Source organism: Platalea leucorodia, assembly GCF_965183815.1.
Source record: "Platalea leucorodia genome assembly, chromosome: W".
Lineage (NCBI taxonomy): Eukaryota > Metazoa > Chordata > Aves > Pelecaniformes > Threskiornithidae > Platalea > Platalea leucorodia.
The window spans coordinates 14,088,986-14,113,294 of record NC_138859.1 but is presented as its reverse complement, the minus strand read 5'-3'; positions in this window follow the sequence as shown (position 1 = coordinate 14,113,294).

The following is a 24,309-nucleotide window of genomic DNA, read 5'->3' as shown; positions in this document are numbered from 1 at the left end:
ATGGAGAACATCATCAGCCTTTAAAAGCACAATTTGATGGAATAGAGAGAAAGCATAAGCCAGAGACCTGATTTAAGGGGTCACCATTTAATTACAGGAAAATTAAGTAGAGAGGGAGAACAGCATAGTCCACAATCTTGGAGGTAAGAGAAAGATGGTGAGAGAAGGCTGTAGTTTGAAAGTCAGTTGTTGCCGAGGAAATTTTTTTTTAAATGGAAGACCAAGGAGTATCCTTGTAGGCAGGTGGGGAAAAAGGGCAAAAACTGTAAGAGAGAAACTGATTAAAGAAAGAAGAGGAAGGGAGGGAGGAGTAATGGGATGAATTTGGAAGTTTTAAGGGAAACTGAGGCAGGATAGTGTCTGCAAAAGCACATCTCTTTTTTTAATGAAAATTAACTGGTACTGTCATAAGTCTAAGGCAGCATGATTTTTCCTGGAGTTTGTTTCCTTCTTTATCTGAAGTTGTGGTATTCATTATTATCTGAAATTACCCACTATGGAAAAATAATCACTCTCATACAATGCACTGAGAAACCCATTATGTCACTTTTAAAGATTGGATTCTAAAATGGATTTGAACTTGGTTTATTGATATTGGAAACATTGCACACAGTGATTTCTGACTGCAAATAAAGAATATTTTACCTACCTGACTTGTGGGCGAAAGTGATCTGGATCAGCAAACAAGTTGTGAATAGCTGTATATTGTTGCAAATGGTCTTGCAGACTGGATTACAATGGAGAATGAAAAAGCCTGTTTTTTCACGTTTGGAGTTCATTACATTTTCTAGAAGGAATTTTCCAAAGTCGGTAGGACTGCCCTCTGCCCTGCAATTTCATGTGCTCACTCTGTTACCAGAAAAGAGAGTTGGTGAGGAGTTGTAGCTTTTGTACCCTTTGTCCTTACATCAGAAGCCTTCACTCAACTGAGTAGTGGCTTTGCCTTCACCTGTGACTTCTGATATATTGGGAGTGCTTTGCTTTGGAGACCTCACAGTCTGTAGGGTATGACTAGTGTACAACCTTTCCAATCTAAGGGGCCTGTGAAATCGGCAAATTGGTCAGTCTGCCTCTCCTAAGGGAGGACATACAACTGCTGTAACCAGAGCAGCCGATAGAGCCCAGGGTGCTCTGCCATCTTCCCAAGAAGGAAGCAGATATATATACCTGTACTACACAGCCATGTAGAGCACATATAGCAACCCAGCACAATGGCAAAGATGGAAGCAAGGAAGGTAGGATCTGGTTGCCACCACTCCAGCAATTCATGCATGCTCAGCCCACTCTTCCCATGGAGTCTGCAGGCTGGATGAGATGCAGGCTGCAACCAGCCCAGGAGCCCTTGGCTTGGCGTGACAGTCATGGATATCATGATGCCACTTCATGAGTAAAACTGTTCGTATGCAGCTGTTCATTGATATGCACCCCCCAAGTTTGTGAATTTCAGGCTGCCTTCAGTGTGGAGGGACCAAGGTGCTGTGCGTGGGGTGACCGTGCCTCTTTGTTGCTGCACTTCAGCATTGTGCCTTGAACCCACCGCAGCCTTTTATATTCTCATTTGCACTGCGCGAAAAACTTCTCTGCCCTTTGTACGGATACAATTTTTACACGCCTACTACCACAACTGGGAAGATAGATAGATAGACAAATATTATTAATATTTTTGTTGTGGCTAAGCTGTAGTGGATACTCTTGGATTCTTCTTGGAGGGCAACAAAAGTCATCTTCATTGCTTGTGGAAATGAGCAGATTGGAGCTGTTGTGCCTTAGACAGGACTATGCAGCTCAGAGAAAAATGTGTAGTTCTGCCACCATATCCCTTCAGGTACTGGTATGTTTTATTATGATTTTTATTTTAAAATAAAAAAAAAACCCAAGAAAAAAAAAAGTATTGCTGGTTTTCTATTCCCGCTCAAGAAATTGTTTTTCCCCAAGCCTTCCATAGCTACAGCTAACTTTGTAGACACCATGAGACAGGCATAGGTATTATAATAAAGGGTATACAATTTTATTGTGATACATATAGTAGAGCAATTCAGTGATTTTTTTTTCTGTCAACTGCTGGATCTAGCTGATCTTCACTACAAGGTTTTCTAAAATTAAATTGCTCTAGTCATTCCTAGAGTCATGTAATGTTACTCTTTCTTGTATATGCTTACACTAATTTGTCCATGTGTATAATAGAATGCAAAAAGGCCAAGAAGAGAGTTGAACTTTCTAAACTGAGACTGTTTGTAGATAGCCATGATTTGCAGATCTGAATACCAATATTTGATGCAGTGGCTCTGGGTTAGATACTGTGGCATGCAAAGAAAAGGATTCTTCTGCTGCATCTGTCTCCTTAATTGTTCAGGAATTATTGTGTTTGTGCAGCTTCATTACACTATTGCAAAGAGATTAAAAAAACAGAGTATTTCTATAGGATGAGCTGGGTAGTGGTTTCTATAACATTGGAGAGGTTTCAAATGCACCTGTTAAATATTTGTATTCTAGCAGGTGCAGAAGTATTAATTTGTAATCATTATATTAATACTGTTTTGCACAGGCATATTGTCTTTTGTCCCATAACCCCAGTGAGCTTTACAAATGTTAATGACTCGTGTGAAGTTTATACTCGTCATAGCTGCCTTGGCATGAGCCCTGTGCATCTACACATGGGTGTTACACAAGTACGCAGTCTGTGATGTAATTGTTGTCTTTAACAAAGGATTGCTTACAACATAGTCCTGCTGTGGAGTGGTCTGAAATAGTGGAATTCATGTTTGTGTGTTTGAAGCATTACCCTGAGAGTTTACAGGCACAAAATTATTGATGTCGCTTCCTTCTTTTGTACCCTTGCCAAGTAACAGGGTTCTGCCAAGTACTGTAGCTCTTGAAAGCCATGCTCGTGTCTTTCCAGGGGGGCAGATATCTTCAGTAAGTACACAGCCTGCCAAAATGAGTAGAAGAGGAATTTCCCTGTGATGGCTAAGATGAATACTCCTACTGCTATTTTACAGAAAAATTTATGTCAATGGATATTCAATGGCAAATCCCCAATGCCATTACTTAGCATTTGTTTGTGGAGGAGACAGTAAAAAGGATAGAGAACATTGCTTGAGCTAAAAAAGATTTTTATTTCACACTGCTTTTAATATGAGTTTGCTCTGCAATGGTGAAATATGTTCTGGAAAACACCTTTTTTTGAAGACACAGCAGTACAAGTCAGGAATTACTGGGTTCCTTAATACTGCTTTCCAGTTAGCATTCTTTTTCTGTTTTTATTAGTGGTACAGTTTATTCCAGAGTCAGGAGAGGACCATATAATCCACCAAAGCCTTGTGTTGCCTACTCACAAGAGAAAAAGACATTGTCTTCATGTGAACTTCACTGACAAAAGGACCAACCCTTAGGTGTCCTAAATATACTCTAGAGAGAGAAAATGAAATCACTGTCATCTCCAGTAATGTGGACAGCATTTCTTGTGGTGGGTTGACCTTGGCTGGGTGCCAGGTGCCCACCAAGCTGCTCTATCACTCTCCCTCCTCAACTGGATAGGGGAAAGAAAATATAATGAAAGGCTCATGGGTCGAGATAAGGACAGGGAGATCACCCAGCGATTACTGTCATGGGCAAAACAAACTTGACTTGGGGAAATTAATTTAATTTATTGCCAATAAAATCAGAGTAGGATAATGAGAAATAAGAACAAATCTTAAAACACCTTCCCCCCACCCCTCCCTTCTTCCCGGGCTCAACTTCACTCCTGATTTCTCTACCTCCTCACCCCAAGCAGCGCAGGGGGATGGGGAATGGGGGTTGTGGTCAGTTCATCACACATTGTCTCTGCCGCTCCTTCCTCCTCACTCTCTTCCCCTGCTCCAGCGTGGGGTCCCACCCACAGGAGACAGTCCTCCACAAAGTTGTCCAACATGGGTCCTTCCCACGGGCTACAATTCTTCACAAACTGCTCCAGCGTGGGTCCCTTCCATGGGGTGCAGTCCTTCAGGAACAGACTGCTCCAGTGTGGGCTCCTCTCAACAGGGTCACAAGTCCTGCCAGCAAACCTGCTCCAGCGTGGGCTCCTCTCTCCACAGGGTCACAGGTCTTGCCAGGAGCCTGCTCCAGTGCGGACTCTCCATGGGGTCACAGCCTCCTTTGGGCATCCACCTGCTCCGGCGTGGGGTCCTCCATGGGCTGCAGGGGGACAACCTGCCTCACCCTGGTCTTCACCACAGGCTGCAGGGGAATCTCTGCTGCGGCACCTGGAGCACCTCCCCCTCCTTCTTCACTGACCTTGGTGCCTGCATAGTTGTTTCTCTCACATATTCTTACTCCTCTCTTCTGGCTGCTGTTCCGCAGCAGTTTTTCCCCTCTTCTTAAATATGTTATCACAGAGGTGTTACCATGGTCGCTGATCAGCTCAGCTTTGGCCAGCAGCAGGTCCGTCTTGGAGCTGGCTGGCATTGGCTCTATTGGACATGAGGGAAGCTTATGGCATCTTCTCACAGAAGCCACCCCTGTAGCCCCCCCCCCAGTACCAAAACCTTGCCATGCAAACCCAGTACAGTCTGATACATGTTGTGAGGTGTATGTTCCATGTTCTAGCTACAAATGGCTTAGTGTTGCTTAATTCTGCTAGACTGGCTCTTTGAGTTGAATGTTTCTGTATCTTTAGTTCTTCTTCGCATTGTGGCATAGTGTTCTCTTCCAAGAGAAGAGTCTGTAGAGAAGTGATATCCCTCATGAGTGTTTGCTTTGTGTGGTGTTTGTGGCTTTCTGGCTTGTAGTTTACAAATTTTGTTATGCTAGAGTATTTTTACAGTTCATTACTTTTTATTTACTTCATAAGAACATAAAAGAGTTCGATCAGACTATCATTTGAGAACGCATTTAACAATAAATTGATTGTCTACCAACCAAATGAACCACTCCAAGGCAAGACAAGAAGATGCTGTACAGATCAGCTGATGCAATTTATGGCTGACTTAAAATATTATGGCATTGATTGCATACAAAGATTACACTGTAAAAGACTAATTAGGGCAAATATTAAATAATTGATACACTCTGAAGCCTATAGATAACAACAGGATTATTGAGGAATCCTGCAGCCTTTTACTCATGCTAGCAGTCCCAACAAAGTCAAAGGCCATCAGGACTATCTGAAACTCTTTGAACTGAGACCTCTCACTCTCAAGTGACCAGTGACCTCTTCATGCCATCCTCTTGTTTCTGCAGGCTCAAGAAGTGGGACTGGGAGTGACTCAACTCTTTTGTGCTTCTTTTTTTTTTGGTCAAAAAGTCCATGCAGATGTGTGGCAGTGTGGGACAGAATTGGCCCTTCATTTCCTCTGAAGGCTTTTGAGACAGCATCAAGCAGGGGAAGAGCTTGTAAATACAACGTGTATCCAAGAACCAGGCACCTAAAATGCAGCATAAAGCCCACAGCTTTATCAGCTTTATCATTTATATAAAATGGCAGTGAATTGTTCAGGCGTGCAAATCTATTACTATTGTTATTACTGTTATTATTATTTATTATCATTATTATTTTTACTATTGCTGAATGACACTTCCTTCTCTAAAGAATGGTTCTTTCTTAGCCAGTGAATAAAGCAATGCTTTTCTGAGTACACATCACGACAAATCTCTGTTAGGCAGTGTCCTATTCACCCAGCTGTGCTCTGCCAGAGAGTATTGTTAGATATTTGCCTCAGCTTCTAACATCAACCTTTAATGACTTTTTTTTTCTGTTTGCTCTTGTGATGACCTGAAAACCTGAGGAGAGATTAAACCCAAGTTAGTGTATAAGGACTGGATGAAAAAAAAATGAAACAGTGTTCTGGGCTCCAATTTGGCTTGCAGTCTGGCAAATTGTGGCCTTTTCAGGATTAATATTCTAACCTATACATAGGTTATGTATGTTCATAGATAAAAATCGTTTGTTCATTTTAAGCACAGCTAATTTTAGATGATTTCTTATCTATCGAGATCTAGCAGCATTTTCAATGCTGGCCAAATATAAATGAAGAAAAAGAAAAAAAACAGTTCTTGTTTAAGTGGCAAAGAAATCCTACTCCTGCCTATAGTGAAATCAGAGGAGGAAACTCTGATGGCAGAGAAATGAGTGAGGATGTTATTCATGGGATTGGGTCTGTCTGCAAGACCAGGAATGTTTTATCGTGTGTTTTGCTAATGCCAAACAAATGGTCAAGTGCAAACTTAGTCTGAGCTCTGGAGTCTGCCTGAGCCTGAGCCTAGGAGGACCAAGCTCTGGTTCTTGCAGTCGGGACAGGAAGGAGTGTCTGGGCAAGCACACCTCAGCCTTTCCACTAGCAGGTACCTAGAGCTTGTTTCTTCCTAAACTGCATGTGGATGCTGTGAGCTGAAGCTACAGCCAGACTGCAGCCAGCTAAGGAGGCAGAAATGGATTATGGACCTTGCTGTGCCTAGACCTGCTGGTCTGCTGCTGGAGTTTGTCATTGGCTTCTGTAGACTGGGGAATTCACCCAAGAAAAGCAGTATCCTGGGTCTTATCTATGACATGGTCTTGGATACCTCCTTCAAAAGTCCCAGAATCCGTGGAGTGGGCATTTTGCTTGCATAAGAAACGTGAGCTCTATTGCTGTCACAGTACAATTCAGGCCCAGGTGATGTACTTGGGAAAGTCCACTCAGGAGGATACACAAACATCCACTTTCTTACTATTTCTATGATTGCAATAACTTCTCAGGAACGGGCCCCTCAGAAACAGGTTTGTGGAAGAGAGGAATTTGAATTGCAGATTTATACACAGCAAAGAAAATCGTGAAGGCCAAATGTTCAGAACTTTTAACTGGCTGTGTGCAAGAAAGAGCAAAGTAAACAGTATAGGAAAGAAACAAGGGACTTCTAGAGTGATAAAAATGTTGAAAATTACCTCCTTGATACTAATAGAAGAAAGTCCCAAAGAAATTAGCACGAAAATGCAACCCGAACGAGAGTTGAAGTCCCACTAGGAGGCACAATGTTTGCATACTAGAATTTAAAGATATTATTCAGGACACTAGAGTATACTTACGATGTTCTCAGAACACAGCAGAAGCAAATTAAGAATGATGAAATAGATTAATAAAAAAAGGGAATAAAAAGGCTATAAAGTTCAAATGAAGGGCCTAATTCCATCCCTATTAAAATATAAACAGCCACATTCCCATTAAGTTCAGTGGGAGTAGTATACCGAGCCTGAAGTGGGGTCCTTAGTGCATGCTAAAATCTACACACATGCAAAATGTAATAAAAAAGTAGACAATTTACTTTTTATTTTATTTCTACATCTAAAAGAGAAGTAGGCAGAATAATCCCCTACATTTGGGCTGTTTCCCTGGAAACAAAGACCAAGTTACTTTTTGTCTTCTAAAGCACTGAAGTTGTTAGTGCCAGCAACCCAGTCCCAAGTCACAGGTGAATAAAAAGTGAGTGGGTCTGTGCCCGTGCTCTTTGCTCAGGGAAAGCCTTGCTGATAGCACCATCGCTGCAGGATGGCGTCTTCCTTTCAGAGCGCACATAAAATGCTGTTTGTCTGCCACATACTGAGTGTGGTTGTTAGCGATGGGGCTAATCCTTCTGTGTTTCCCATGTCAGCTTCTCTGTGCTTGCAAAGAATTGATGCTCTGGCTGGTCTCAACATTCCTCTAGCAAGTCCTCAAAAGCCACATCAGCTCAAACTGGACAGTGCAAGGAGAAACGCAGGGAAAGGCCTGTGTGGGAATTGCAAAAGATCTCTGCATCTGTATCTAAAACTTCAGTGCTGTGGGCACTTCTGAGCCCTTGTGTCCAGATGAGCACCTTGCCCTGATCCCGATGCTGTGTCTGGGTGAGATCCTTCCTCCTTCTCTTCTTCCTGTGTCTTTGTTGGGAAGGCAAGCTGGCTGCACAGAATGGCAGGAGTAAAAGGCATGCCTTGATTAGTCCCTAATTTGTCCACCTGGGAAAAGCAGGGTCCCAGGGCAGGCTGTGACGCTTGCTTGCAGCAATGCAGCTAGTCTGACAATCCTTTGAAATAACTGGGCAAAGCTGATTCTGAGGTTTGCAGTTAAAGGCTGGCTGACACCTGGCACTTGTGCAGAGGCACTGAAGAGGAAAGGCTATACCTCTTCCAAGACCAGGGCTGCAGTCCCAGGTATCCAAGAACGTTTCTGTGTGTGGCTGAGGCTGTAGCAAACCTCCCGTCCACCTCATCTGTGCAGGACCAGGACCTTTGAGAGAGTGTCAAGGACATGAGCTCCCAGACAACAGATGTTCTTGCAGATGTATGGCCACAAAAGGGGGGATGTTCTGACCTCCTGATAAGGACGTTTCAATATGTGTGCTCTCTAGGGTTTCTGGGGAGCTCAAGGAGGATTGTGTTTGCTGACTGTGTTTCTTCTCCCCTAGAAGTAGGGCAGCTCTTCACAGTCCCTAGCCTCAATCTGACATAACTTGCTAACCCACACTGGTTCTGCTTCTCCTCTCTAGAACTGATTTTCTGCACAGGTTCAGTGCTTTGGGTTTATTTTGTGTTGTGGTCTGTGGTTTTGTGGATTTTTGGCTGGACAGCTGCTGTGAATTGACCACTACTTGCCTCACAGCTCCCAGTCATCTTTAATGTTGTTCTACTTTTGTGACATTCATGTGTTCTCCACTGTCTTGTGTGCAAGCCTTTGATATTTTGGGGTAGGGGTTGGTTTTTGTTCTATTTGCTGAGTATCTTGTACAGCTCCCTCTCTGAGGTCTTGGGTACCACTACAGAGCGATGACAGTATTGACAATATTAACAAACTCCCAAGAAATAGCAATACTCCATAAGGAAAACCAGCAATAAGCTGTTCTTAAAGCATGAAGGAGAGAGCAACGAAGTGAGAGAGTCAAGTCCAGTCAAGCCCAAAGATGTCATTCCCAAGACGACGCATTCCACTTACCTGGTACTTGTTGCAAACTAGAATATCTGAAAGATGAAAATAGGCTGTTTGAAGTATGTCTCTGGTCCCATCTCTGGCAGTTGTGATTTGCTCCCAGATCAAGGTCGTGCTGCCCTCTCTCAACCCCAGGCAGTTTGTCTCCCCTCTCCTTGACTGTGAGGCTGGATTTTACCTGAGGATCCTGAAAAGCACCAGCAACAAGGTATCTGCTCCGTGGGTGAATTTACCACTCTCTCCAGGGGATGTAAGGGTTTGCCTTTTTCCAAAGGCTGTGTAACTATTAGCACATTGAAGCAAGCCAGGCTCAGAGCACTTGGTTCACCTTACTTTCCCCAAGCAGTTTTCCCCATTACTAAACGTTCCCGATCAGGGCAGAAAATGAGCTGTACGGGGCACAGGCAGGGGGAGAGGCTGGGAGTCCAGGACAACTCGGGGAAGCCGGTTCGTCCTCCTTCCCCAGCGGAGCCCCGGAGGCGAAACTCATTTTCCTGGAGCGCTTCCAGCCCAGAGGAACCGGGAGTGAGACGGCGAGGGAGCTCCGGGGATGGCCGGGGCCGGCCCTGCCCGGCCCCAGAGGAGCCGCCGGCGGCGGCGGGGTCCCGCCCCGTTCACCTGGACAGCCGTTCCGGAGGGCCGGTCCCGCTCCCTTCTGCTCCTCGGAGGATGAACGGGCCGGGGAGGAAGGTAAAGGGAGGCCGGGAGGGTCAAGGGGCAGCGGGGTGATCCCGAGGGGCTCGCCCTGCTCCGGAGTGCCCTGCGCGGGGGCACAGCGGCGTCGGGAGCTGACGCTCTCCGGGTGATCTCCCACCTCCGGGCGGCACCTCGGGGGATGGTGGAGATGTGATCGTCAGCAGCTGCTGCCAAAGCGTCTGTCTGATCCCGTTCAACACAACTCAGTTCGCCAGGAGCTGTGTTCAGTAGTGCCCAGTGCACAGAGCCAAAGGCTTCCTACGAATGTAATAACCACCCGAGAGGTATTTGCTGTGCAAATATTCCTGCAGAACAATGATTCAAGGGAGAACAGTCGTGTTATTAAAGTTGTAACAAGCAAAGAACAAGCTTCTTGTGAGGAAACGACCACTGAAGTGTTGCTGGGGGACTTCTCAGTGCTGGTAGGAGAACTGCAGTTGCTTTTCTTAACTTTGAGCTCAGTGAAGTACTTGATTCAGCCCTACTTTAAGGCAAACCAAAGGGTTTGGTGGAGAACAGAAGTCTAAGCCTTTTAAATGTGATGAGATCACTGTTGTCCTAGAAAATTTGCTTATAACTGGAAGTATCTGGCCAGTGTCCTGCCAAAAGTTGAGCTCCTCAAGGGGAATAACACTAACACATAATGCTACTGCTAGTGACTGAAGCCTGTAGCTACTATGTATTTCTGTACATCACTCTTCCTCTTCAAAGCAGTGTACTAAAGCCGAAGGGTTGATGTGTGTCTCAAAAACATGTTGATACAAAGGACAGTGCCAAGTTGGCCCATTCTAGGGAAAACGACTGCAGGTGTCTGTCCCTGGGAGGGAATGTGGATCCCTGGGGCAGCTTGGCACCTGGGCTTCTGTCCATGTCAGCAGTGAGGAGCAAAAGCCCAGGACTGCATCTTCTCCTGCCCCTGGGGAGAAACAAACAGCTGCAGACAGAGGAGTGCAGGAACTGCAGCTCTTCCTTGCTTGCATGCAAAGGGGTGGACAAGATAGAGAGCAGAGGAAGGTCCCTGCCCTTCCGTGCACTATCAACATAATCTGTGCCTAGCAGCATTTCCAGTGGCAGAGACTGCTAGCAGAAAGGGAACCGGACCCTCTTCAGCTGTGCTCCCTCAAGTGAGCTTGGCAACAGACTTCTCTGTGACTCAGTTTCCCCACTTGCAAAATATCCATAGCGCAAAGTATTTTATGTACTTCTGGTGAAAACTCAGATAGCTGGTATTATCCAAGCCAGTCAAAATCTGGCTGTAAAAGAAGGCCAAAGTCAGATTTTACGGTGTGATTAGCAAGCAATCAAAGCAAACCCATTCTGTCTGAGCAATACCTACCTGAGGGTATCTTATTGCAGGGTGTTGCTATTGGGAGATTTTTATTCATAGCACTCACAGAATTTAGTATGCAAACATAGTATAACAAACCTATGGTAAATTAAAACATATTGTCGTGGTTTAACCCCAGCCAGCAACTAAGCACCACACAGCTGCTCGCTCACTCCCCCTCCCTGGTGGGATGGGGGAGAGAATCGGAAGGGTAAAAGGGAGAAAACTCATGGGTTAAGAACAGTTTAATAACTGAAGTAAAATAAAATAGAATAGCAGTAGTAGTAGTAATAATATCAATAATAATAATAAAATACAATAATAATATACAAAGCAAGTGATCCATTGTACAATTGTTCACCACCTGCTGACCTATGCCCAGCATGTCCCCGAGCAGCAATTGCTGCCCCTCAGGCAACTCCCCCCAGTTTATATACTGAGCATGACATCATATGGTATGGAATAGCCCTTTGGCCAGTCTGGGTCAGCTGTCCTGGCTGTGCCCCCTCCCAGCTTCTTGTGCACCTGGCAGGGCATGGGAAGCTGAAAAGTCCTTGACTAGTGTAAGCACTACTTAGCAACAACTAAAACATCAGTGTGTTATCAACATTATTCTCATCCTAAATCCAAAACATAGCACTATACCAGCTACTAGGAAGAAAATTAAATCTATCCCAGCTGAAACCAGGACAGTATCCACCCCTTATTCTATACCATATACGTCATGCCCAGGTCTTACAGCTTCCAATACATTCCAATTAATCACCACCACTTTTCCAGGCTTTTGAGAGATACATATATACACACATAGATATCATTTCCTTAGTCTACAGGTTATCCCTCTAAAACGTTCGTTGAGTTCATTTAGTCCATGACTTTGGGCTCCATCTGTCATAACAGTCTTTCAGGGCAGGAGAGATGGTGTGTGGTGTTGGATTGTTGCATGCTGAAGCCAGTTCTGATTCCATCACCTCTGCACTTTGCTCAGTTTCCTCAAAGTTCATTCTTCATTAATCTGGGTGATTCTTACTGTATACTGTTGATATGGCACATAGTAATCATTGAAGTGATGACATCCAGTATTATATAGCAACAAACATCATGCAATTCAGTTCATTGGCTATTTTCACCCAATATCAAATCCCCCCTGAAGTACACATCGGACTTTCCCATCCTTTTGCATCACCCACCAAGTGCACCCACGTCCTTGAGCAAAAGCAATCCCACGCATGGATTTTCTTTTGCCCGAGGCAGGAGTAACCCAGACTGTCTTCCCCAGCATATTTTTTAGGTGCACTACAGGGACTTTATCCCCCTCTACAGTATGTAAAAATTCTGATTGGGCAGGGCCAGCTCGATTGGCAGATCCCCTAGTGTTGACTAACCAGGTGGCTTTTGCTAAATGTGTATCCCAGTGTTTGAATGTCCCAGCACCCATTGCTCTCAGTGTAGTCTTTAACAGTCCATTGTATCGTTTGATTTTCCCGGAGGCTGGTGCATGATAGGGGATGTGATATACCCACTCAATGCCATGCTCTTTGGCCCAGGTGTCTGTGAGGTTGTTTCAGAAATGAGTCCCATTATCTGCCTCAATTCTTTCTGGGGTGCCATGTCACCATAGGACTTGCTTTTCAAGGCCCAGGATAGTGTTCCGGGCGGTGACATGGGGCACGAGATATGTTTCCAGCCATCCGGTGGTTGCTTCCACCATTGTAAGCACATGGCGCTTGCCTTGGCGGGTTTGTGGGAGTGTGATATAATCAATCTGCCAGGCCTCCCCATATTGATATTTCAGCCATTGTCCTCCATACCAGAGAGGCTTGAACCGCTTGGCTTGCTTGATTGCAGTGCATGTTTCGCATTCATGGATAACCTGTGCAATAGTGTCCATGGTCAAGTCCACCCCTCGATCACGAGCCCATCTATATGTTGCATCTCTTCCTTGATGGCCTGAGGTGTCATGGGCCCACCAAGCTAGAAATAATTCACCCTTCTGTTGCCAGTCCAGGTCCAGCTGAGCCACTTGAATCTTAGCAGCCTGATCCACCTGCTGGTTGTTTTGATGTTCTTCAGTGGCCCGACTCTTGGGTACGTGAGCATCTACGTGACGTACTTTTACAACCAGGTGCTCTGCCCGGGCAGCAATATCTGGCCACAATGCGGCAGCCCAGATGGGTTTGCCTCTGCGCTGCCAGTTGCTCTGCTTCCATTGCTGTAACCACCCCCACAGGGCATTTGCCACCATCCATGAGTCAGTATAGAAACAGAACATTGGCCACTTTTCTTGTTCAGCAATATCCAAAGCCAGCTGGATGGCTTTCATCTCTGCAAACTGACTCGATTCACCTTCTCCTTCAGCAGTTTCTGCGACTTGTCGTATAGGACTTCACACAGCAGCCTTCCACCTCCGATGCTTCCCCACAAGACGACAGGACCCATCAGTGAACAGGGCATATTGCTTCTCATTTTCTGGCAGTTTATTATACAGTGGGGCCTCTTCAGCACGCGTCACCTCCTCCTCTGGCGATATTCCGAAATCTTTGCCTTCTGGCCAGTCCACGATCACTTCCAAGATTCCTGGGTGACTGGGGTCTCCTATTCGAGCCCGTTGTGTGATCAGTGCAACCCACTTACTCCACGTAGCATCAGTTGCATGATGTGTACAGGGGATCCTCCCTTTGAACATCCAGCCCAGCACCAGCAGTCGGGGTGCCAGGAGGGGCTGTGCTTCAGTACCAACCACTTCCAAAGCAGCTCGAATCCCTTCATATGCTGCCAATATCTCTTTCTCAGTTGGAGTATAGTGGGCCTCGGATCCTCTGTATCCCCGACTCCAAAACCCTAGGGGTCGACCTTGAGTCTCCCCTGGTGCTTTCTGCCAGAGGCTTCAGGTAGGGCCATTCTCCCCGGCAGCGGTGTAGAGCACATTTTTCACATCTTGTCGTGCCCGGATTGGCCCAAGGGCTACTGCATGGACTATCTCCCGTTTAACTTGTTCAAAAGCTTGTCATTGCTCAGGGCCCCATTTGAAATCGTTCTTCTTCCGGATCACTTGATAGAGAGGGCTTACGATCAGACTGTAATTTGGAATATGCATTCTCCAAAAACCCACGACGCCCAAGAAAGCTTGTGTTTCCTTTTTGCTGGTTGGTGGAGACATGGCTGTTATTTTGTTGATCACATCCATTGGGATCTGACGACGCCCATCTTGCCATTTTATTCCTAAGAACTGGATCTCCTGTGCAGGTCCCTTGACCTTACTTTGTTTTATGGCAAAGCCGGCCTCCAGAAGCATTTGGACTATTTTCTTCCCTTTCTCAAAAAGCTCTTCTGCTGCTGTGTTGCCCCACACGATGATGTCATCAATGTATTGCAGGTGTTCTGGAGCCCCACCCTGTTCCAATGCAGTCTGGATCAGTCCATGGCAAATGGTGGAGCTGTGTTTCCACCCCTGGGGCAGTCGATGCCAGGTGTACTGGACGCCCCTCCAAGTGAAAGCAAACTGTGGCCTGCACTCTGCCACCAAAGGGATAGAGAAAAACGCATTCGCGATGTCAATGGTGGCATACCACTTGGCCGCCTTTGACTCCAATTCATATTGAAGTTCTAGCATGTCCGGCATGGCAGCGCTCAGCTGCGGCATGACTTCGTTCAGGCCCCGATAGTCTACTGTTAGTCTCCACTCTCCACTAGACTTTTGCACTGGCCATATGGGACTGTTAAAAGGTGAGCAAGTCTTGCTGATCACTCCTTGGCTCTCCAGTCGACAAATCAGCTTATGGATGGGAATCAGGGAGTCTCTGTTGGTGCGATATTGCCAGACAGCTGCTCGCTCACTTCCCCCCCCCCCCCCCCCGCCCCGATGAGATGGGGGACAGAATTGGAACAGCTGGGATAGAGTTAATTTTCTTCCTAGTAGCTGGTATAGTGCTGTGTTTTGGATTTAGGATGAGAATAATGTTGATAACACACTGATGTTTTAGTTGTTGCTAAGTAGTGCTTACACTAGTCAAGGACTTTTCAGCTTCCCATGCTCTGCCAGGTGCACAAGAAGCTGGGAGGGAGCACAGTCAGGACAGCTGACACAGAATGGCCAAAGGGCTATTCCAGACCACATGACATCATGCTCAGTATATAAACTGGGGGAGTTGGCCAGGAAGGGGGGACAACTGCTCGGGGACGTGCTGGGCACTGATTGGTGGGTGGTGAGCAAATGCATCATGCATCACTTGCTTTGTATATTATTATTATTATTATTGTTATTACTACTACTACTGCTACTACTATTACTACTATTCTATTTTATTTTACTTCAATTATTAAAGTGTTCTTATCTCAACCCATGAGTTTTCTCACTTTCACCCTTCCAATTCTCTCCCCCATCCCACCAGGGACGGGGGAGTGAGCAAGCAGCTGTGTGGTGCTTAGTTGCTGGCTGGGGTTAAACCACAACAGTCCTTTTTGGCGCCCAACGTGGGGCCTGAAGGGTTTGAGATAATAACAGATTAACCAGAGTGTACTAAGGAATTTGTTAACAGTTGCTGGTCATAATTTTGATTCATCTGTTCTCAGTATTAGTCTACTTGATCTGCACCATGCCCTTGTTTTTGCTGTACATGTTGAAGATTGGTGTTGGGTTTTGCAGTTTGCCGTGCTCTGCAGTGATTAGTGATGTTTTGCCTGGGAGATTTGTTATTAAAACACTGGCCTTGAGTGATATCTGGTATTTGGGTTCTGTAGTGAAGCCATTACTGTACTTTGGGTACCACCTCATGGAGACAATTAGCAATTATACCTCTTCCTCTGAGAGGTTTTTTATGGAGGAAATATAGAATGGCACCTCTGTTGCTTTCTTCTATGATGTTTCCTCCTTCATTACAAAAACTTCTCAGTATCTTGAACATCCTTGGGTAGTTAAGATACGTCTGTTGGTATGTCTTGGGAATATTGTTTTGGTTTTGTCTAAGGTTAATAAAAAGAATAAGAATATCATCCAGACATCTGCTCCAAGGCTGGATAGTTATGAGGGGCAGGGTATGTGGGATAGTATGGACAAATACCTAGGACAGTGGGCACCTCCAATGTTTTGGAACTTCACCCCTGAACAAGTGCAGAATCCTGAAAAACTAGTAAAGTATTTGGAAAAAGTATGCTGTCACCCAGGAAATTCTAGGGAGACAGAAATCACTGCAATGTGCTGGGGCCTGGCCCATGCCTACTGAGCCCTATTAAACACTATTCAGAACCCTCAAGGGGAAGAGAAGGTCTCTGGATCTGACGACAAAATGACAGCCCCCGCGGCTGCGCCAGCCCCCACGACAGGCGCTGCGGCTGCACCAGCCCCCGCGACAGGCGCTGCGGCTACACCAGTCCCCGCCACAGGTTCTGCAGCTGCACCAGCCCCCGCGACAGGCACTGCGGCTGAACCCGAGAACCAACCCGTGCCAGTATCGCTTGCCCCTATACAGAAGAAAAAATACATGAGAAAATCAGCTCATTTAGTAAGGGCTGATGATGAACCAGGGCCATCATGAGAACAGGAGGAGGAAGAGGCAGAACCCATAAATGAGATGGTAACCACCCGATCCCTGTCCCTGAGCGAGCTGCGAGATATGCGAAAAGATTTCAGTCGTTGTCCAGGCGAGCACATCGTCACCTGGCTGCTCCGATGCTGGGATAATGGGAGCCAGTAGCCTGGAATTAGAGGGTAGGGAAGCCAAGCAGCTGGGATCCCTTTCTAGGGAAGGGGGCATTGACAAAGCGATTGGAAAAGGGGCACAAGCCCTCAGCCTCTGGAGGCGACTCCTGTCAGGCGTGAAGGAAAGGTATCCCTTCAAGGAAGATGTTATATGTCACCCAGGCAAGTGGACCACTATGGAGAGAGGTATCCAGTACCTGAGGGAATTAGCCATGCTGGAGGTGATTTATGGTGACCTGGACAACGAGCAGTTATCCAAAGATCCAGATGAAGTCCAATGCACACGACCCATGTGGCGGAAGTTTGTACAGAGCGCACCATCATCGCACGCAAACTCATTGGCAGTAATGACCTGGAAAGATGAAGAGGGACCAATGGTGGATGAAATGGCTGGCCAACTCTGACAATACGAAGAAAGTCTCTCTTCCTCCCTACAAGCCTGTGTCTCAGCTGTGGAGAAACTGCCTGATGTGCTAGCTGAGAAGTTATCCCAGGAGTTCCAGCGATTCAAACAGGATATGTCCTACTCCTCACCTGTATGGACCAGTATCTCAGCCATTAGGAGTAAGTGTCCCTCTGCACAAAGAGAGAAGATATAGTGGATACACACCACGGGGCACCCTGTGGTTTTATCTGCGTGACCATGGAGAAGAGATGAGGAAGTGGGATGGAAAACCTACCTCGACCCTAGAGGCATGGGTATGTGAGTTGCAAGGAAAAACAATCACAAAAGGTGGTTCTTCCAGGAAAATTGCTGCTCCAGTTTCCAGTGAGCAGTTCCCCAGACAGAGTAGAAGGGCTGATTTTGCTTCCGATCTTAATAAAGGGCCTTTTGATTCGCATTTACAAGAAGTGAGTAACGAATGCTATGACCAGGACTAGAGGGGCCCTGCCTCCAGCCAGGTGGAGGAAAGGGACAACCGGGTTTATTGGATTGTGTGGATTCATTGGCCTTGCACATCAGACCAGACACCTGATGTCCTTCTGTGACAAGGTGACCCGCTTAGTGGATGAGGGGAAGGCTGTGGATGTTGTCTACCTGGACTTTAGTAAAGCCTTTGACACCATTTCCCACAGCATTCTCCTGGATAAAATGGCTGCTCATGGCTTGGACAGGCGTACTCTTTGCTGGGAAAAAACTGGCTGGATGGCTGGGCCCAAAGAGTTGTGGTGAAAGGAGTTAAATCCAGTTGGCAGCCGGTCACAAGTGGTGTTCCCCAGGGCTCAGTTTTGGGGCCGATCCTGTTCAATATCTTTATCAACGATCTGGACGAGGGGATCGAGTGCACCCTCAGTAAGTTTGCAGATGACACCAAGTTGGGTGGGAGTGTTGATCTGCTGGAGGGTAGGAAGGCCCTGCAGAGGGACCTGGACAGGCTGGATCAATGGGCCAAGGCCAACTGCAGGAGATTCAACAAGGCTAAGTGCCGGGTCCTGCACTTGTGTCACAACAACCCCATGCAACGCTACAGGCTTGGGGAAGAGTGGCTGGAGAGCTGCCTGGCAGAAAAGGACCTGGGGGTGTTGGTCGACAGCTGCCTGAACATGAGCCAGCAATGTGCCCAGGTGGCCACGAAGGCCAATAGCATCCTGGCTTGTATCAGAAATAGTGTGGCCAGCAGGACTAGGAAAGTGATCGTCCCCCTGTACTCGGCACTGGTGAGGTTGCAACTCGATTACTGTCTTCAGTTTTGGGCCCCTCACTATAAGAAAGATATTGAGGTGCTGGAGTGTGTCCAGAGAAGGGCAACGAAGCTGGTGAAGGGTCTAGAGCACAAGTCTTATGAAGAGCGGCTGAGGGAACTGGGGTTGTTTAGTCTGGAGAAAAGGAGGCTGAGGGGAGACCTTATTGCTCTCTACAACTACCTGAAAGGAAGTGGTAGCGAGGTGGGGGTAGGTCTCTTTTCCCAAGTAGCAAGTGATAGGACGAGAGGAAATGGCCTCAAGTTGTGCGAGGGGAGGTTTAGACTGGATATTAGGAAAAGCTTCCTCACTGAAAGGGTTGTCAGGCACTGGAACAGGCTGCCCAGGGAAGTGGTTGAGTCCCCATCCCTGGAAGTATTTAAAAGAAGGGTAGACATGGTGCTTAGGGACATGGTTTAGTGGTGGACTTGGCAGTGATAGGTTAACAATTGGACTCGATGATCTTAAGGGTCTTTTCCAACCTAAACGATTCTATGATTCTATGAAAAATTATGGAGAAGATCATACTGGGTGCTATTGAAAGGCATTTAAAGAACAATTCAGTCATCAGGGACAGTCAATACGTGTTCACAAACGGAAAGTCCTGTTTAACTAATTTGATATCCTTCTAGGATAAGGTTACCCACCTAGTGGGTGAAGGGAAGGCAGTGGATGTGTTTTTGTTTTTTTTATTTTGGTAAGGCATTTGATACAGCATCCTTCTGGACAAGTTGTCCATCTGTGGGATAAGCAGGTACGCACTGTGCTGGGTGAAGTAGTGGCTGAACAGCAGGGCTCAAAGGGTTCTAGTGAATGGGGCTACATCTGGCTGGCGACAATTCACCAGCGCGGTGTTCCTCAGGGCTCAATTCTAGGGCCAGTTCTGTTCAATATATTTATCAACGATCTGGATGCAGGAGTTGAATGCACCATTAGCAAGTTTGCTGATGATACTAAACTGGGAGGTGCTGTTGACTCTCTCGAGGGTGAGGCCTTGCGGAAGGGTCTAGATAGATTGGAGCATTGGGCAATCATCAGTGGGATGAAATTTAACAAGTCCAAGTGCCAGATTCTGCACCTGGGATGGAGTAACGCCAGGCACAAGTCTAAATGGGGAGAGGAGTGGCTGGAGAGCAGCCCTGCAGAAAGGGACCTGGGGGTGCTGGTTGACAGCAAGCTCAATATGAGTCAGCAGTGTGCCCTGGCAGCCAAGAGGGCAATCCGCATCCTGGGGTGCATCAAAGAAAGTATAACCAATCGGTCAAGAGAGGTGATTATCCCGCTGTATTCAGCGTTGGTGTGGCCTCACCTTGAGTATCGTGTGCAGTTCTGGGCCCCACAATTTAAGAAGGATGTGAAGGTCCTTGAATGTGTCCAGAGGAGGGCAACAAAGCTGGTGAGAGGGCTGGAAGGCAAGTCCTATGCGGAGCGGCTAAGGACTCTGGGTTTGTCTAGTTTGGGGAAAAGGAGGCTGAGGGGCGACCTCATTGCTCTCTACAGCCTCCTGAGGAGGGGAAGTGGAGAGGGAGGTGCTGATCTCTTTTCCCTGGTATCCAGTGACAGGACATAGAATCATAGAATCATAGAATCGTTAAGGCTGGAAAAGACCCTTAAGATCATCGAGTCCAACTGTTAACCTATCACTGCCAAGTCCACCACTAAACCATGTCCTCAAGCACCACGTCTACCCGGTCTTTTAAATACCTCCAGGGATGGAGACTTAACCACTTCCCTGGGCAGCCTGTTCCAGTGCTTGACCACCCTTTCGGTGAAGAAGTTTTTCCTAATATCCAATCTAAACTAACCCTGGCGCAGCTTGAGGCCGTTTCCTCGCGTCGTATTGCTTGTTACTTGGGAGAAGAGACCAACACCCACCTCCCTACAACCTCCTTCCAGGTAGTTGTAGAGAGCAATAAGGTCTCCCCTCAGCCTCCTCTTCTCCAGACTAAACAACCCCAGCTCCCTCAGCCTCTCCTCATAAGACCTGTTCTCTAGACCCTTCACCAACTTCGTTGCCCTTCTCTGGACACGCTCCAGCACCTCAATGTCCTTCTTGTAGTGAGGGGCCCAAAACTAAACACAGTATTTGAGATGCGGCCTCACCAGTGCCGAGTACAGGGGCTCTATCACCTCCCTGGTCCTGCTGGCCACACTATTCCTGATACAAGCCAGGATGCCATTGGCCCTCTTGGCCACCTGGGCACACTGCTGGCTCATGTTCAGGCAGCTGTCAACCAACACCCCCAGGTCCTTTTCCGCCAGGCAGATTTCCAGCCACTCCTCCACAAGCCTGTAGCATTGCATGGGAGTGTTGTGACCCAAGTGCAGGATCCAGAACTTAGCCTTGTTGAACCTCATGCAGTTGGCCCCAGCCCAACAATCCAGCCTGTCCAGGTCCCTCTGCAGGGCCTTCCTACCCTCCAGCAGATCAACACTTCCACCCAACTTGGTGTCATCTGCAAACTTACTGAGGGTGCACTCGATCCCCTCATCCAGATCATCAATGAAGATATTGAACAGGACCAGCCCCACCACTGAGCCCTGGGGAACACCACGCGTGACCGGCCGCCAACTGGATTTGACTCCATTCACCACCACTCTCTGGGCTTGGCCGTCCAGCCAGTTTTTAACCCAGCGCAGAGTGCACTTATCCAAGCTGTGAGCAGCCAGCTTCTCCAGGAGAATGCTGTGGGAACACGTGGGAACAGTTCAAAGTTGCATCAAGGGAGGTTCAGACTTGACGTTAGGAAGCATTTCTGTACTGAGAGGGTGGTCAAACGCTGGAACAGGCTTCCTAGAGAGGTGGTCGATGCCCCATGCCTGTCAGTGTTTAAGAGGCATTTGGACAATTCCCTTAGTAATATGCTTTAACTTTTGGTCATCCCTGAAGTGGTCAGGCAGTTGGACTAGATGATCATTGTAGGTCCCTTCCAACTGAAATATTCCTATACCTGAAGGGAGGGTGGAAAGAGGATGGAGCCAGGCTCTTTCCAGTGGTGCCCAGTGACAGGACCAGAGGCAATGGGCACAAACTGAAACATGGGAGGTTCCTTCTGAACATCAGGAGGGAACTGTGAGGGTGACTGAGCACTGGTACAGGTTGCCCAGGGAGGTTGTGGGGTCTCTGTCCTTAGAGATGTTCAAAAACTGTCTGGACATGGTCCTGGGCAACTGTCTCTAGGTGGCCCTGCTTGAGCAGGAGGGTTGAACCAGATGACCTCTAGAGGTCCCTTCCAACCTCAACCATCCTGTGATTCTGCTGTCAGACAAAGCATTAAGTTCCTCTCCCCTTTTCTGCTGCTTTTCAGCAGTCCACGTAGTTCCCCATCCTGCAGCCTCCACTCCTCTCAAGCACTCTGGCACTTTGCACAGGCAGGCTCATACCCTTCAGTGGCACTCCTTCCCCATTACCCTGAAATCAACAGCACAGGGAGAGTACTTGAGAGCTGCATTTAGCAAAGATTCTCCAGAGCTGTGGCCTCTTATTCCTATGACTTATTCTCAGACATCAACTCAAATGTTATACCCAAACAAGGGAAATCCACATGAGAATGGTCAGGTGCCTGCAATGCTGGCTGAAATCAATAGCAAAGTTGTTATGGAATTCAGTGGGAACAGGGCAGAAACTTGAGCATTGATGAAATAACTTATCACTGATATGAATTCAGAAAAATGGACTGTGAATAGCTAACAGCACAGTTTAGGGTGTGATGTGACATTTTCACCAAGCTCAGTCTGCAAAGTCAAAATACAGTTCACTTTCACATTTTTTATTAAAATTCTAGATGCTGTTGATACCTGGGGTGGGCAAATTCCTATGAACAAAGTCTCAAACTAGGTAGTCAACAACTCTTAGTGGTCTTTTTGGGCAACTTCCTTTACAACCAATATGTGGATTCTGAGTGGCATTCCTGAGCTCTGCTCCTGATTCTGTTGCAAATCTCAGGTGTGGCCTAGGGCAGGTAATTCAAATCCCCAACTTTAGTTTCCCAACCATTAACAGAAAGGTTAGTTCTTTAGTATAATAAGACTAAAATGAAGAGGGACTTGAAAATACTGCAAGGAATAGCATCCTGGCTTGTATCAGAAATAGTGTGGCCAGCAGGGAAGTGATCGTCCCCCTGTACTTGGCACTGGTGAGGCCGCACCTCGAGTACTGTGTTCAGTTTTGGGCCCCTCACTACAAGAAGGACATTGAGGTGCTGGAGCATGTTCAAAGAAGGGCAACAAGGCTGGTGAAGGGTCTAGAGAACAAGTCTTATTAGGAGCGGCTGAGGGAGCTGGGGTTGTTTAGCCTGGAGAAGAGGAGGCTGAGGGGAGACCTTATTGCTCTCTACAACTACCTGAAAGGAAGTGGTAGCAAGGTGGGGGTAGGTCTCTTTTCCCAAGTAGCAAGTGATAGGACGAGAGGAAATGGCCTCAAGTTGCGCCAGGAGAGGTTTAGACTGGATATTAGGAAAAATTTCTTCACCGAAAGGGTTGTTAAGCATTGGAACAGGCTGCCCAGGGAAGTGGTTGAGTCCCCATCCCTGGAGGTATTTAAAAGATGTGCAGATGTGGTGCTTAGGGACATGGTTTAGTGGTGAACTTGGCAGTGTTAGGTTTATGGTTGGACTCGATGATCTTAAGGGTCTTTTCCAACCTAAATGGTTCTATGAATACATATAACTTGTTGATTTATTGATATTAAAGGCAGTTTTAGGACATGTTCATCTGCAACTAAGTGCATTATGTTATGAAGGTCTCATCCAGAACTGCAGCCTAAGCAGCAACAAAGGCTGTACAGTTGGGTGATGAAGCATAGTCTGCTTCATTTCACTCATATTGAGCCTGTCTTCAAGGTGGTCCTCAAAGACAGCCATCAGCAGAGCAGCCTGGAACCGTGCAAATATGCAGGATATGAGCCACAACTCGGTTTGTGAACTTTGACAACTAGTGGGGAAAAAATTTACCTAGAGAAATTTGATTACTAGGGCCAACACAGGCTCGCTCTGATATCTGGAAAACCATAGTTTGTCAACTAGGTTGGTGATCTCAGTTCAGTTCTTGATGGATGAGTGAATGTCCATATTGCTACAACTACAATGGCCCATGGACTGGATCAGCAGAGAGCAGAGACTCAAACAGTCTCTCTAAACTGAGGCATTTTAGCTGTGAAGCCATCACTTTTGAATAAACTGTTCTCTAATCATGGAAGCACTTTCAGGTCTGGATGACGCTCTTAGTCATATGGTTTAGTGTTAGGTAGTCCTGCAAGGAGCAGGGAGTTGGACTTGATGATCCTTATGGGTCCCTTTCAACTTGAGATATTCTATGAGTATTACAAGCCAAAATAAAATGTTCAGAGCATTTTGTCATTCAGCATCACAATCCTTGCACCAACTGTGCTTCATGTTTCTAGTATTTTTACATCACTTACTAAAAACTAGATGAGGAGATAGTGATCAAACATCAGGTAACACTCCAAGGAGAAGAAAAGGTATATACACAAGTGTTGGTTGGTAACTGGGTGTCAGAGAAATGCTTTATTAGGCAGGGACCATACTGTTTGGATGACATTACCAATTTTTGAAGGACTTTTAACATACCGTTGAAAACAGAGGGATTTAAACTAACATCTTGCAAAAACTTAAAAAACACATGTTTAGCTTTACACCTCATAGGTAGTTACACTGAGGTCAATGAAACTATTCACTGTGGAAAGCTAAGAAGGTGTGTAAATCTCTGCAGGATTAAACATTTTGCTTGATTATCTCTCCAGGGACTGGAAACAGGGATTAGCAACTATCAGACATATAGGCTAAAATAGCAGCTTGTGTCTTTGAATATTGGGCTAATTGAAAACCAGCGTTTAAAATTGTTGAACAATCCTGACCTTTTTTCTAAACTTGCAGCAGGTGCTGTGTGGCTTTGAACTCCTCCCTGCAGCCCCCCCAAACAGTTGAAAATTGCTCACGCATGGCTAAGAAAAATAGGCACGGTTTGACTTT